This window comes from Pelodiscus sinensis, chromosome 1 (genome assembly GCF_049634645.1).
Source record: "Pelodiscus sinensis isolate JC-2024 chromosome 1, ASM4963464v1, whole genome shotgun sequence".
NCBI classification, from domain to species: domain Eukaryota; kingdom Metazoa; phylum Chordata; order Testudines; family Trionychidae; genus Pelodiscus; species Pelodiscus sinensis.
This window is the reverse complement of record NC_134711.1, coordinates 131,575,281-131,587,949: the sequence shown is the minus strand read 5'-3', so window position 1 is coordinate 131,587,949 and position 12,669 is coordinate 131,575,281. Positions and strand designations below refer to the sequence as shown.

General features: G+C 46.5%; 1 protein-coding gene across 1 annotated transcript in view; it reads right to left on the bottom strand.

Moving 5' to 3' along the window:
* The window catches only part of ANO2 (anoctamin 2), a 264,010-nt gene that overhangs the window by 203,107 nt on the left and 48,234 nt on the right, over window positions 1–12,669 (bottom strand). The window lies entirely within an intron of this gene.

Here is a 12,669-nt window from a genome sequence, read left to right as displayed (position 1 = left end):
GACGTAAACAATACAGTGTTTACACTGACACTGTGTTATCTTGACTCTATGCTGCTCATGAAGATGGAGTTTTTAAGTTGGCATAACAGAACACTTATATTGCTGAAAGCAAAATTTAAGTGTAGACACTTCCATAGTTCTGTCAACAGAAGTTGCCTTGCATTGACCTCATTCTGTAGTGTAGCCCAGACCTAACATAAAGCAGGCAATGTAAGTTATGCTGCTTTACCATCTGCACTCTCATAGATTGCTTTTCTGACTAATTTAACCCATCATTTACATGACTACGGGATGTGTCCCAGATCCTTCCCCTGGCAATACACCATTTTACTCTAATTTGAATTCGGCTGATCATCGTTATCTGACCAATTTCCATTTCCTTCAGTTAGTGACTGTAATTGGCTACACTGCTGTATTCAGTTCCTACACGCCACTAATAATCTTTGTACAAAATATGCCATGTAAGGTGTCATTTGAAAATGAATAGTTTGCTGGTCCATCATGTCATTGTGAAATGTATGTAGCAACGTTATAGGCATAATTAGGAACATGAACTGAAATAATTACTGAAGTGCGTTTACCAGACAAGTCTGGAGAGTGGGCACACCTGTTTCTCAAAGACAAAGGACAAGCTGATGCATCTAGTCAGATGTCATCAGAATTGATGGGCAAGCACCTGGCCATTCTTTGGCAAAGAAGCAGAACAGGAACAAACACATCTGCATCTTAGCAAACATGGAGTCTCTTTCACCACCAGACTTCTTTTCTTCATCCACAGAGTGGGAATGAACTTTATGTAAAGGTAACCCTCATGCAAATGCATTTCAAAAAGTCACTGAACTGTAACAGGGAGGGACAAAAGCGTCACAAGGAATCTCTCCCTATCCATCTCTCCACACCTTGTTACACTAGAGTGTTTACAGTGGTGCAGAAACACATGCTGTCAGCTGTGGGCATTCTGCTAATTAGCTGGCTGGCATTTGAATCTCTGCTGGGCAGCTGCCCAAGTGCTCAGCTTAGAGGGAACATTGTTCCCGGCTTCCCAGAAGCTTCCAATGTTGAGCTGAGAACCCAGGTTCCCAGTCTCCTAAACTGCCCCTATTCAGTCAGTGGAAGTCAGTCCTGACAAGGATATACACCACCGACAGGAGGACTGTAGTGTGGACACGAACCACCACAGTAATTAATATAGTCATTGAAAGTTGATCTAACATAATGCATATCTACAGTTACGTTTTACTGTAGCTATGCACCTAATGGTTAAAGCACTCACCTGGGATGTGCCCCAGGTTCTCTTCCCCTCCTCTGCCCCATGTAGAGAAGGGATGTGAATAGAGATTCACACCTGCCACAGTAGCATACATTAATCACAGAGCTATGGCATATCCTTGATTGAGTCTCTCTCAATGTCTCTAATTGAAGTTGTTCTACTTGGTATAAATAATTAGATAGCCACTGGAGTAGGGACTTGGATTTGGGCCTTCTACATGCTAAATGAGAGTCTGTTTATGTGTCCGTCTGGGTCCATTCAAGAACTCCTCCTAAAGGGTAAGAGCTAGCGCCACCAAATGTGGTAGGAAGCTTCCTCTTATCCTAACTTAGAGCAAGGTGACGGTTTGCTTGCGCCAGGACAATGAGTGGTGCCTGGAATGTGATTGTTTGTCATCAAATGGAAACGGAGGGCTCTGATAGCAGGAACAGTTATACTCTGGAATAACCACAAGGAACCAGCAAGTATGGGGGACAGTTATACCTCACAATGATCACAGGGGGCCAGCAAGCATTTCAGGCCTGGGGAACATCCACTGACTGGCCTGTGCGACCCCCGCCACCCTGGTCTGCCCCAGACAGCAGCCACTGGCTAGCCAGCACAGCTCCCACTGCTTGAGGCCAGCCTCAGGGAGCAGCCACCAGCCTTTATCCAGCTAGCACCCTTCATTGTGCACTGAGTATGCACTGTGCACGATGGCCCAGGGAACCTGGCTGTAGGGACTTCAGTGACTTGGTCAGTGAGGTGTCTCAACAGACAAGCGTGCCTAGAGGGTGGAGCAGCCCCATGCTGCCTGGGGGCAGGACCCAGAGCTTGGCAGGCAGGTGAAGAGAGTGCTCAGCCCTTGCCCAGGGAGCTGCTGTAGAGCTTACAGGTTTGGGGCATGAACAAGCTGGAAATGGCTTCTCTATCTTCCCTCCACCTCCACCATCACCACTGCAAAGCTTAACTGAGGGGCAGAGAGGTGACATGTGCCAGCACTGTGTGGGGCTTTGACACATGTATGACCCATGACTGATGTAGGGGAGACAGGAAACACAGGACAATTTGCATAGTTTTAAGAAAAAAGTAAGCACACCTGCAGGAGGAGTTAAATATAGGATGGTCTATAGGCCAGAAAAGCCTCGCTCAGGAGGGAGCTTAGGCTGTGGGGAAGGAGAGTTATGTTTTATTGTTGTCAAAGTTAACATTCAAGATAAAACTCTGGTAAACAGTGATTTTTGGACACTATTCCATGAATGTATCTGTATTGTGGCAAGGAAAGATCCTGATCATTCATAGGCCCACAGCCAGCCTAGGAGACATTTACTGGTAGGTGTGCAACTAAAGATCAAACACATACTGGAATGAACGGTGAATAATAAATGCATTAGTACTAAGAAATGTGAGGCAAGGCCTGTTGATTTAACATTGTTTGCCTTCTTTGCAGCTTGGCGTACTTCTGGTTCTTTTGCAAGCACGTGGATCTGCATCTCCATTTACTGGTCATGCAGACAAATAATGATGAGTAAGGTTTACAACTGGGTTTTGCTGCTGCTGTCTTGTTTTGCTTGAGCTGGCACGGCATGCTAAAAATGCTATGGAACCAGCTTCTGTCAACATTGGTTGCCAAGTAATGGTAGGTGGATCTTCATTTATCTGGGCCGGCAACAAGAAGGTGTGGAATACAGTGGTAAACTTGCTGCTGTAAATTAAACGGACCTCTTTCAGCTGAGGCATGAACCCCTGAGTAGGGCTCTATTTACATCCAATTTGGTTACACATCAAATGCAAAGCACTGAGCTGAATACTCATCTATTAATAAAGTTAGCTAGAATCCTGATCAAGATTTTAAAACATATCTAATGACTTTGAGTGTTGAACCTGAGGCAATTTAAAGGTGCCTAATTTTTTTAAAGTGCTTTTCACCTGCCTTCTGAAAATCAAGCCCTTTTAAAATGTTTAAAGTTGGGCACCTAAAAATTATAGTCACTTTTTTTTAAGCTGACAAAGAGTTAATATTAAATATAACCTACATATTTTACATTCTTTCCACCCTATTAGGAAACAGTTATAAAGTGTGCATCTATAAATGCTTTACAGATCAAAATGCGGTCTATTCATATTCAGCTGTTTTTCCATTAAAAACAAATGTTTCGTCAGAAGCAGAAGTATATACATGTTCAGATTTTCTCAAAGAGAAAATTTTCTGAAATAAATGGCTTATGCTGGAAAATATTTTAAGGCTGAACATTCAAAAGGTTTTGTTTATTTTTCCCCCAGATCAACATGTCACATTTAGAACTGGCCAAAACATTGCCAACTTTATTTTTAATGGAAATTTAATTTTTGACTAGGTGAACAATTTCACAGCAAGTATCTGATTTCCTAAAATAAAAATGTATTTGTGTCCAAAAACCTAAAATAAAGAGCTGCTTTTGGTCAAGATATTTTCAGTTTGGGGTACCTAAACCAAAACTGTTGGGGAGTTAGATTTTCAGAAAAAAAAACCCTATTTCCACAAATATTTTCCAGTCAGTTGTGGTTACACTCTCAGAAACTTAACAGTCTGTGCATTTTCTTTAACTGAGATTTCCTGTCTACGTAACAGAGGAGCTGTAAAATCATCTTGTCAATAATTTGTAGATACCCTCTCACACAACCTTACATTTAAAAATGTATCATTTACAATTTATGAAACACGGCGTTCCATTTTTAAATAGTAGGGGGTGCCTTTTTAGGAAAGCTGAGAACCAATCTCCCCGGCGGTGAACACTTTTTAATCCTGCATAAATTTGGCCCTTTTTTGCACTCATAGAATGAATGGGTGCAAACTGGAATACTTCTCCCCAGAAGTTTCTGGTTCATGTCTGCAGTTCAAATGCCCTTTTGATCCTCTAGCCCTATAGATATATGTACGGAAACTAGTTTTATCAAATTATTTGCTCTAGTGATTAACATTTACATTTACAGTAGACTCCCTATCATCTGATGTAAATGGGACCGACACATGGCTGGATTACCGAATATGTCAGATGATAGGGAATGCTGCTGCCGGGGAAGACGTGGCCCTGGCAGAAGCCCTATCAGCTGCTCCTAGAGAGCACAGGGACAGCTGCTGCTGCTGCTGCTGCTGCTGCTGCTGCTGCTGCTGCCGGGGAAGAAGCAGCCCCGGCAGGAGCCACATCAGCGGCTCCAGGGCACGGGGCGGGAGAACGGCCCCACTTGCTGCCCCGTTGTCCCGTGCAGGAGGGGCAGCAGCTGCTCCAAGAGAACGACGGGGCAGCAAGCGGGGCTGTTGTCCCTAGGAGCTGCAGGGTTGGATAAAGCGGAGTGTCGGATTACCAGGAGTCGGATAATCCGGACTCCACTGTAGTTTGAAAATGTACATACAGATCTGAATGATTCACTATATCCTGTTGCTTGGAACAAGAGGCTCTCCCCCTTAGTATTATAATAAGAAATTATGTCTGTGGTCAATTTTCATAGAATCATAGAATCATAGGACTGGAAGGGACCTCGAGAGGTCATCGAGTCCAGCCCCCCGCCCTCAAGGCAGGACCAAGCTCCGTCTACACCATCCCTGACAGATGTCTATCTAACCTGTTCTTAAATATCTCCAGAGAGGGAGATTCCACCACCTCCCTTGGCAATTCATTCCAATATTTGACCACCCTGACAGTTAGGAACCTCCCTTGCTGCACTTTAAGCCCATTACTCCTTGTCCTGTCCTCAGAAACCAAGAGGAATAAATTTTCTCCTTCCTCCTTGTGACACCCTTTTAGATATTTGAAAACCGCTATCATGTCCCCCCTTAATCTTCTTTTTTCCAAACTAAACAAGCCCAGTTCATGAAGCCTGGCTTCATAGGTCATGTTCTCTAGACCTTTAATCATTCTTGTCGCTCTTCTCTGTACCCTTTCCAATTTCTCCACATCTTTCTTGAAATGTGGTGCCCAGAACTGGACACAGTACTCCAGCTGAGGCCTAACTAGTGCAGAGTAGAGCGGCAGAATGACTTCATGAGTTTTGCTTACAACACACCTGTTGATACAACCTAGAATCATATTTGCTTTTTTTGCAACAGCATCACACTGTTGACTCATATTCAACTTGTGGTCCACTATGACCCCTAGATCCCTTTCCACCATGCTCCTTCCTAGACAGTCGCTTCCCATCTTGTATGTATGGAACTGATTGTTCCTTCCTAAGTGGAGCACTTTGCATTTCTCTTTATTAAACTTCATCCTGTTTACCTCTGACCCTTTCTCTAACTTGCTAAGGTCATTTTGTTTGTACTAGTAACAATATACTATACTTCTGGCTATGAATAAAGATTTAGAGTCAGATTCACCTTTATACTTCTCTGGTAATGCACAGAGGATGTAAAGTGGATCAAGAATGAATTACATTAAGCGTTATGTATTATTGAACATGCCTGTGGTCTCTGGCAGGAGTAAAGGATCCATTCTTTTGTCTCTTTCAGCAGAACAGCAAGATGCTGAAAAAGGAACAGGGCTGGTGTTTCAAAAGAGCATTCCACGCCAGCCTGTTGGCTGGTACTAATTCCACACCCCTATGCATAGATAAATGGAACTGGAGAAAGGGTGCCTCTCCGAGGCACAATTCCCCCTATGTCTTTCTTGGGGAAGTGCAGCTCTGCCTTGCCCCCCTGCTTAAGGCTTACTATTAAATGCCAGCGTCCAATTCATTCTGAGCACACAGCTTCTATTAACGTCTGTGGGAAATATAACAAAAGGAAAAACTACGTAGCACTTTAAAGACTAACAAGATGGTTTAATAGGTGATGAGCTTTTGTGGGCCAGACCCACTTCCTCAGATCATATTCTGGAAGAGAATTGGCATGACCATATATACCAAAGGAATACAATTAAAAAAGCAAACACATTATTAAATTGACAAATCAGATGTAGTACAGAAGGTGGGGTGAGGGAAAGGGAGGGAGAGAGGGAATAGCTATTTATGAGTCAATGAATGGCTAATCAGGGGTGAGAAGTGGGGAAGCTATCTTTGTAATGGGTACACATATGGGTACGCATAACCCGTGTAGATGACAACATGATCACAAGTTCAGGGAATTGTTCTCCAGGTTCAACATGGGCAACCAGCACTAAATATCACACAGACTTTCTGTTCTATGGTTTGTAAGGGAGAAAAAACCATTGTTTTGAATAGGAAGTAACGGGTACACATGTGCATACACACACATATGCAAACACACACACACACACACACACACACACAGAAACCAGCAAACAATAAGTTATTACAAAGATAGTGACTTCTGCTTTAATGTTGTTGTCTGAACATTACTGAATGCCAACTTTACTGAATGTCCATCCTTCATAATAAAGCTTTTATTATTTTGAAGGATTTTACTCAGTGAAGTGAACCCTAATTTTTGCCAAATACTAACAGACCGTTTTCTTCCTACCTGCTCTTTTATTTTTAGTTTGGTTCCAAACTCACCCAGAGGTCACTCAAATTGCATGAGCAACTCTAGACAAGCAACAGAAATAAAATTTTACTATCATAATTCCCAGCTCTTTTTACCCTCTGACCAAGCTTAACAACTCCCTCATTGAATAACAGAACTAATTCTGATTCTATAGATGGCAACAGCTACTGAAAACGAAGAAATATTCTGAGATTCAAAGAACAGAGAAACTGATGCTGGCTGAAAAAATAATTGTTCCCTCTCCTGTGATTCTGCTAATATCAAAACCATACAACAGTTGCTGACTAGAATCACTAAATTAAGCCAGGAGCAACTCCACTGATTGCAGTAGTTACACTATTTAAATGACACCAGGATCACAAATTCAGGGATTTCCTCTTCAATGTCAACATCCTGCAGACTGATGCATAAAAGTTCTGAATCTTCTGTGTAAAAGCCAGTACAGAAAAGAATAAAATATGCCATTGTTTTTATTATACCAAAGCAAATCTGGTGTCACTGATGTCGCTGGTGTCAGCAACAGCAAAATCTTTGCTTGCATTCCCATCCCTTCACACTCACCAGTCAGCTTCTCCCTTAACACTGCCTTTCTTCCACAATGGACCTTATGCATTGGGAAAATTCCTGATAAAATCACAACAGCTACCAACTTAACCTCCTTCAAACCTCTCCTTAAAAGTAATCTCTACCACAATGCCTATGAAACCAAGCTGCCTGATCATGGCTAGACAGGTGACAAACTCTACACCTTCTTTTCTTTTTTCTACTCCCCATGTCTAGCCTCACTTTTAAAAGCATAAGCTACAATACACATAACTATTAATGCTTTCTCAATTCTTCACCAAACTCGGTTTTCTTTGTATGTCAGTCTAGGTATGTCTACACTACCCCGCTAGTTCGAAGTAGCGGGGTAATGTAGGCATATCGCAATTGCAAATGAAGCCCGGGATTTGAATTTCCCGGGCTTCATTTGCATAAGCCGGGCGCCGCCATTTTAAAATCCCGGCTGGTTCGAACCCCGTGCCGCGCGGCTATACGCGGCACGAACTAGGTAGTTCGAACTAGGCTTCCTAGTTCGAACTACCGTTACTCCTCATTCCACGAGGAGTAACGGTAGTTCGAACTAGGAAGCCTAGTTCAAACTACCTAGTTCGTGCCGCGTGTAGCCGCGCGGCACGGGGTTCGAACCAGCCGGGATTTAAAAATGGCGGCGCCCGGCTTATGCAAATGAAGCCCGGGAAATTCAAATCTCGGGCTTCATTTGCAATTGCGGTATGCCTACATTACCCTCCTATTTCGAAATAGGAGGGTAGTGTAGACATACCCTCAGTGATAGGAGACACAGTTAATGCTGGTAGCTCAGTTTTAGCTATGGGTATGTCTACACCACAGCGTTATTTTGAAATAATGCAGCTACACACAAAATGCATTTTGAAATAGCGTTTTGCTATTTTGAAATAGCACGTCGACACGGAGTGTACGCTGAATCACATTTAAGGCCAGCCGGAACCAGGTGCGGCAGGGCATCAGGTCAGGAGTTACTTTGTGAGGCTGCTGCCTGAGGATATCTGAGGCCTGTGCTTAAAGGGACCTCCCTCCCCCCCCCCCATGCCCCTCGGACAGACGGTTCTCAGCTTTCCCTGCTTGCTTGCCTACCTCAATGAGGGACAGCAAAGCATTTTGTCTCTGTGTGCTCTGATTGCCCTCACTTGGGACACCACAACACTCTGCAACATGGAGCCACAGCTGCCCCTGGGCACCCTGGTGCTTCTCATGGATGCGTTGCTGTGAGCCTGGCTGCACTTGCTGCAGGCTGCCATCCGGGAGTCCATCGGGGGGCTGTCACTATCCAGGAAGCCCTGCAGGAGAGCTTCCACCCTGAGGAGCACTAAGAGCCTCCCTGGTCTGCCCCACTGGGGGCTTGTGCTTCATTCCTCCCTCACGTCTTCCACTTACCCCTCCCTCAGCCCCCCTTTCTGATGTCAAATAAAATACATGTATTTTCATGAACACAAACTCTCTTTATTTAACAAAACTGGGGGGAGGGGAATGAAACTCTGGTGAGACTGGGGAAAGGAGGCAGGAGAGAGTAGAAGAGAGGGTGGGAGAGGGGAGGGGGAAACCTGGGAGGAGGGAGCTGGAAGGAGGAAGCAAAGGTAAGAAGGGGGAGGGGAAGCTCAGGGCTCAGGGTTGGGGATCTCGCCGGACCAACTTGATTTTCATGCAAACCTGCTCCTGGGTTCGCATGTGGCCTTTGATGGCCAGGCTGGCAGCTATCCTGCCATAGACAGCTGCATTTCTCTGTCTAGTGCAGAGATCATGGACGTTGGGGGAATCCCCCCCAAAATTGAATAAGGTCCATGATCCCCACCCTGGACTAGGAAGGCGCCAGCCTTTTCTGGGCCCTGGCAGGCTCCTGGGAGCTGGCAGACTGCTCCTGAGGAGTGGTGGAGGGCTGGCTGCCAGTGGCTTACTGGCTCATGTTTTGGGGTCACTGGGTCAGGGGCAGTGACTGCTGGCTCTGGACTGGCAGGCTTGGAGCTGGCACAGGCACTGTGGCCAGAGTCTATCCCTTTAAGGGCTCCAGGGAGGGGAGAGGAGTGTTCTTGGTTGAGGCTGGAGTGGCCACCAGAGCTCCCTGGGATGGGCTGGAAGCCCCCTATTTCGATATAAGTGTCTATACAGCACTTATTTTCAAATAGCTATTTTGAATTTGGCGTTATTCCTCCTTGAATGAGGTTTACCAAATTTGAAATAAGTGCTCCGCTATTTCGAATTAATTTCAAAATAGCGGTTTGGCTATGTAGACACTAGTAAAGTTATTTTGAAACTAGCCAATTAGCCCGTCATAAGATGGGATTTTCAGGTCTCTCCTCCACGTCCTATTCCCTTTCTATCTCGTTCTTCTCTCCTGAGCCTCCGGTCTCTCACTCCGTCTCTCTCTCCCCGCTCCTCCTACGGCCTCCCCCCCCCCCTCGGCTCTCCTCTGTCTCCTGCCTCTCTCTCCATCTCTCTTTCTCTTCTCCCCCTCCTGCCTCTCACTCTTTCTTCTCCTCGTCCTCCTGCCTATCATTCTCTCTTTCTCTTCTCCTCCTCCTCCTGCATGGGGAGCGCGGAGCCCAAACAGCTGTTTGCGTCGCTTGCTCCCATGCGGCAGCCCAGCTGAGTGGCTGCCTATGAGCTGCAGCTGCCCCCCTGCACCATTTCCCTTCACCCCAGCACTGATCCTACAGCCTCCCAGTTGTCCCCCCTTTCCCTTCCCCCTCCCCCTCATTCTCCCGCCCTCCCCCCCAGCCAGGCTCAGTGCCCAGACCCCACTCACAGGTGCCAATTGGAGGACTGAGCAGGGGGCAGCCATGGAGCAGGAGGCTAGAGAGAAGCGGCACTTTCCCCTTAAAAGCGCCGCTTCTCTCCAGCTGGCTGTGCAGCTGCTTGTGCTTCTCCAGCCCGCACCTCCCTCCCGGGCCCGCTCCAGGTTGCGAACTCTCCCGGGCTGGTTGGACCAGATGTCAGTACAGTAAGGACATGACGGAGGCTCCGGGCCCCGCCCCCAGGCTGTGTACGTCAGCGCCCTGCCCCCCTTCTCCTCTCACTGTGGCGCTCGGCTGACTTCTGCGCCGCTCACCCTGTGCTGCATGGGACGCGCGGATCCCAAACGGCTGCTTGCACCGCTTGCTCCCATGCGGTGGCCTGGCTGAGCGGCGCAGAAGTCAGCCGAGCACCACGATGAGAGGCAACAGTACTGCCCAGAGGGAACAGCCAGCGTTTCAGCGTTACAGAGTCACAGACATTGGGCTACTATATATATGATAACTTTGCTGTGTAGACATACCCTATGGCTGCGTCTGGACTGTCAAGTTTGCTTTTGCAGAAAAACTTGCCAGCTGTCTACACTGGCCACTTGAATTTCCGCAAGAACACTGATGATCTCATGTAAGATTGTCAGTGTTTTTGCGGAAATACTATGCTGCTCCCATTCGGGCAAAAGCCCTCTTGCACAAAAGCTTTTGCACAAGAGGGCCAGTGTAGACAACGCGGTATTGTTTTGCGCAAAAAAGCCCCGATCGCGAAAATGGCGATCGGGGCTCTCTTGCGCAAAACTGTATCTAGATTGGCACTGATGCTTTTCTGCAAAAAGTGCTTTTGCGGAACAGCATCCGTGCCAATCTAGACGCTCTTTTCCGCGAACGCTTTTAATGGAAAACGTTTCCGTTAAAAGCATTTGTGGAAAATCATTCCAGTCTAAACGTAGCCTATCTGAGATATAGGCTCATTGCTCAGCTTGACATAATCATTTTAGTGTGTGCTGAAGTAAGATTGCTTTGTCTTGACTAAGGCTTTAGAGCAGGGGTGAGGGACCTAAGGCCCAGCTTGCCTGGATCCAGCGCCCAAGGCTCAGGATGCTTTTCAATATGTCTCTAAATTAGGCTTTTCGGACAGATTTGCAAAGGTCTTTAGGTATCAAAATGCCTAGAAAAATCTGAGACACAAGGTGGGTGAGGTATTATCTTGTCTTGGATTAACTTCTGTTGATGAAAAAGCTAATCAAGTTGTTCCACTTTGTATTTAACTATCATACACTGAACATTTTTCCCAGACCTGAAGAAGAGCTTGTGTAGGCTTGAAAGCTTGTCTCTCTCTGCCAGGGCCTAATTAAGAAAGGGGCTGTAGGGGCTGCTGCCTAGGGCCACAAGCTAAGGGGTGCCCTGCAAACAAGACCTCTGGGCATCCAAAGGTCCAGATCTTTTTGAGAGGCCACCTTAGCCTGGGACTCTGGGCTGAAGGCAGCCTCCTGAGTGTTATCTGGCCCTGCCTGGTGGTGGGGGAGGGGAGGAAGGCATCTCCATGTGCTGCCAATCCTCCTCCCCTGGGCTGGGCTGGGCTGGGCTGGAGAAGCTCCATCCCCAAGCTGCCCTCACCAATGGGAGCTGCAGGGGTGGTGCCTGCAGGTGAGTGTAGGGCAGCGCAGGCCATGCTGAGCCACCTGATTCACCCTTCCCCCAAAGAGTAGCCGCCCCAGGTAAGCGACCCCCAACCCAACCTCCCACCCCATCCCTGAGCCTCTTTCTGTATTCTAATTCCCTTCAAGACCCCACCCCCTGCCCTATCCCAGAGCCCTCTCCTATAACCAAAGTCACTGCTTCATTCTAGACCTCATGCCCCAACCTTGAACCCCAGCCCTGAGCCCGTTCCAGCACTCTAACTCCCACCCAGACCCCGCACTCCCCAACCTCCTGTTCTGAGACCCTCCTGTATTACAAAACCCATGGCCTCAGACTGGAGCCTCCTTCTGTACCCCAAATGCCTCATTCCTACCCCCACCTCAGAACCTGTACACACAGTCAGAGCCCTCATCCCCTCCTGCACCCATCCTCCTGCCTCATTGTATGCCCAGATCTTGAACACTGTTTGCAGATCTGGTCACCCCATCTAAAAAAAGATCTATTGGATTTGGAAAGGTACAGAGAGGGCAACAGAAATGGTTAGGGAGTAAGGAACAGCTTCCATAGGAGGAGAGATTAACAAGACTGGGACTTTTCATCTTGGAAAAGAAATGACTAAAGGGTGGGCATATGTTAGAGGTCTAGAAAATCATGAACAGTGTGGAAAAATAGAATAAGGACATGTAATTCATTCCTTCACTAACAACACAAGAAGCTCACCCAATTAAATATATAGGCAGCAGTTGTAAAACAAACAAAATAAAATATTTTTTCACAGTCAACTTGTAGAACTCTTTGCCAGGAGATGGTGGAAAAGCCCAAACTATAACAGGATTCCAATAAGAACAAAATAAGTTTAAGAAGGCTAAGTCCGTCAATGGCTTGCCAAAAACTGGGAATGGGCAACAGGGGATGGATCATTTGATGCTTGTTTATTCCTCCTGATGCACGTGGCATTGGCCGCTGTCAGAAGACAGGGTACTGAGCTTGAAGGAACT